The sequence below is a fragment of the Cicer arietinum genome, chromosome 6 (assembly GCF_000331145.2).
Source record: "Cicer arietinum cultivar CDC Frontier isolate Library 1 chromosome 6, Cicar.CDCFrontier_v2.0, whole genome shotgun sequence".
Classification (NCBI taxonomy): domain Eukaryota; kingdom Viridiplantae; phylum Streptophyta; class Magnoliopsida; order Fabales; family Fabaceae; genus Cicer; species Cicer arietinum.
In genome coordinates this window covers 5,277,090-5,280,908 of record NC_021165.2, presented here as the reverse complement: position 1 = coordinate 5,280,908, position 3,819 = coordinate 5,277,090, and the positions used below count along the sequence as shown (strand labels likewise).

At 23.5% G+C, this 3,819-nt stretch overlaps 1 protein-coding gene across 2 annotated transcripts in view; it reads right to left on the bottom strand.

The window, feature by feature from the left end:
• LOC101496343 (mitogen-activated protein kinase kinase kinase YODA) overlaps nucleotides 1–861 on the bottom strand; it is a 6,785-nt gene extending 5,924 nt beyond the window's left edge. The window contains exon 1 of one of the 2 annotated variants that reach the window (XM_004503647.4): nucleotides 699–861. The gene's annotated coding sequence lies outside the window, so the exon portion shown is untranslated. The remainder of the gene's footprint in view (nucleotides 1–698) is intronic. The other variant, XM_004503646.4, reaches the window with a different exon arrangement.
• Between the last annotated feature and the right edge of the window lie 2,958 nt (nucleotides 862–3,819).

Genomic DNA, 3,819 nt, shown 5'->3' with positions numbered 1-3,819 from the left:
CCCCCTCCCCCCCCCAACACACACCTAAAGTTGGATGCATCAAAAGATACCTTGGCATTTGGAACATTTGAGTATTTTACTCACAGCACTATGTTTTCTGCCAATTCAGTCAGAAGAGTGACAATCAAAATGGAATATAAATTTGTCAAAAACCTTTACGACGCTTGCTTTATTATTATTATTGTACTTTAAATGCAAAAATTATACAGAATCATAAGTAATTAATATCCATCCCTTTCTTAAGAACAAATTTGCCAACTCCAAAAAAAAAAACTTAGGTCTTTCTTCCATTTGTGAGCCAGATAGTACAATTTATCTCAGAATTTGGACAAATGGCAAACAAAATTACACAACACAAAATCAGATCTAATTGTTCAACAAACTCAATAGAACTAAAATAACAACAAAAGCAACGAATTGAACAAAGAAATTGACTCAAAATCACAAACTCCGGCAACTTCAAAACACCATAATCAGGAAATGTAGACGCGAATAAACACAGAAGCTACAATTCTTGCTCACAAATCAATAGCATACATATTCAAATTCCGAAATGAAAAACATGCAAAGATTATTAACGACAATAGGTTTTAAAAATCAAAGTGTGTTCAACTTCAAACCATTACAAAAAAAAAATTCAAACGAGAACAAAAAAAAAACGCACACATAGCACACTACGTAACCCTATATATACTCACCGCGAGTTTCTTCGAAATCAAAAGCCTTGGTTATACGAAGTAACGAATAGAAGTTGAAAAGACGAAGAATATAGAAAAAGAATGAAACAAAGAAGATGAGAATGAGAAATGAGAAAAATGCAGAAAGCCCAAAACACACTTCAGTTTAGTGTGTGAAGCGTTAAATTTAGTGGGAAATTATTATAAAAAAATTGGTGATTAAAATTAAAAAATTAAAAGAAAAATAAGAGACTCCGTGCGACGCGTGAGTTTTATCGCGGTTATGATCTGACCGTTGGATGGATAGACTTTGGGTTGTTTCACAAGATGTGTGTTATGGGTTATGTAAATCGTGTGGCGAATGCAGTGGATCCTAAAACAGGGAATGTTTTTCTTATCTTTAACGGAAACTTACTCAACTATCAGTATCTCAATATTCTTGTAAAATAAAAAACCAGTATTTCATTTTATGTTCTATTATATTTTTTTGAAGTAATACGGTGAATAGACTCACACCTATTAAATGTGAGGAATCTCATATCCTAATTCAGATTATATGCATCAATGTTTTGTAGCTATTAACAAAATTGTGTATATTTATTTATTTTTTATTTATTATTTTATTATGTATTATTATTATTAACAAAATTGGGATCAGGATCAAGATCATTTATTCTGCTTGTGATTTTCTTTTATTCCTTTTTAGCTTTATTTTATGGTTATTTATTTCCTTTTCATTGGTTAATAATATTAGTAAATATTTATGAGTTTTTTTTTTGTTGACGTCGTGAGCATTTTTATATTAAGAAAAATTCAAAATAGGATTATTACAAAGAATATCAATATTATAGCAACCAGATATAGTATTTGTGGAATTGTGAAAAGAATAAATCATTTTTTGTAAAATATGAAATCATACATGAAAGACACGATTCATTTCTGTCAAAGGGTTCTTTGTATCTTTTCTCCTTTTTTTTTAATGCTATTTTTCCTATAAAAGTATAAAATTGTCACGTTTTTTTTCCGTAGCAGGTTCATACAATTTTTTTCTCACTAAATAGCATAATTTTTATATTTGTTAAAAAAAAATATAACTTTTATTTAAAGACAATAATAATTGTATAGTGATTTTGTTAGGTAAATTAGTTAAAATCGTTGTGTCTTAAATTTAAATTATTTTTGCAAATATGGGTTCTAATAAGCTGAACTAGGTCATGATTTGTTTAAATGAACGTGATCATGCCAAAAAAAATAGGACTCGTTATAATTCTTCCATGAAATTGGTGATCCTCTCTGCTGATATGTCTCCATAGTCTTAATTTTATTCATAAAATAATAGATTTTTATTACAAATATAATATAATAATTTGTAAAATCTGATTGTAATTTGTTTAAATTTCATATATAATGTAATAACTGCTTATATTATTTAATCATTTTAACGATATAACTCAATCTTTTGAAGAAAAAAAATCTAACTAACATGATACTATAATTTGTAACGAGACATTTAAATTGAGCATGGCTAAATATTTATGTATATTAATATGGTTAGATTATTGAAAATCTCAAAGCATATATTTTAATCAAAATATATAACAATTATTCACTCTATCTCAAATTATATATTACTTTGCACACAAAAATTGTCTCAAATTATTATTTTATCAATAAAATATTAATGTTTATTCTTTACTATTTATTACTTTTTTTATTATTAATTTTATTGATTTCTCTTTCACATGCCATTAATAATTGATCAATTTATAAAATAACTCATAATTTTACGTTTTCATATAAATTAATTATATTTTTTAATTTTTGTGAAATGATTAATGACTTATAATTTAAGACGAAAGTAGTATTATATAATAATATAGTAATAGAAAAAATAATTAATATTGGTCTATTTCTACCTTTATTTGCAAATATATAAAACTTAATTTAAGATGAGTTAAAATCTTATTTGTTTTTTCGCGTCTCCCTTTTGTGCTTTGTTTGGATTTCAAAGACAAAAGGAGAGGAAATAAAGTTAAAAGAAATAGTAACATTAAGAGAATAGAAGTGGATAGAAAGTGAGATAATATTTTAATTGTTTGAATATTCTTTGTAAATATTTTTCTTTTTTGACTTATTATAAATATTATTTTATTAAAATGAGCATGCAAAGTTTGTTTGTTGGTATGATTTTACAATTTCCTAAGTATTCAATGTTATGTAACATAATTTCCTTATGTTTCTTAATATATATATATATATATATATATATATATATATATATATTTTTTTTTTTTATTTTTGTCTTCTGTTATAATTTTCTTTTAGATCTTTTTTTTATTATTATTTGATTCACTTCTCTTTATTTTTTTTTATCTTTCTCTAATAATTGTATCTATTTATAAAAATATTTTTCAAACATTGTATAATATAGATGAGTGATTGAATTACACTTATGTAATATTATATCAATATTATACTATTTAATAATATTTTAAATACGATTAAAATATTTTACAAATTTAATCGTTGGGTTGGAAGATTATATTATATTATATAAATAATATATATAATTTTTTACATAAATATAAAATCATTTGATATATTATTACTTAAATTAATTAACGTCATACAATAAAAGTGTTTAAAATGTTAATTTTGACATAATAACATATCAAACGGTTTTGGATTTATATAAAATTTATATAAATAATCTATAAGATATAAACTTATAATCTAATGATGGATTTTATAAAATTTGTATCTTATAATCTTATTGAACGATGTAACATTATATTGGTGTTATTTGATTTCTCATATCTCTCTATATGTGTGTGAGAGAGATAAAGGAACAAATTACATCGACGCAAAATTACACCATTGTTACATCATTTAATAATGTTTTATTTGATACATATTTACAAATTTGATTGTTCGATTGAAATATTATATCTTATAGATTATTCATGTAAATTTTTTTCACAAATTTAAAATTATTTGATTGATGATTGAAACTCATAAACATCAATGACGTTTGATAGAAACATGTCGATAATATATAAAAAGATATTAAATTTTTAAGAAATTTTACATTAATGATTTATATGATATAGAATTTCAATTCAACGATAAATTTTATAAAATT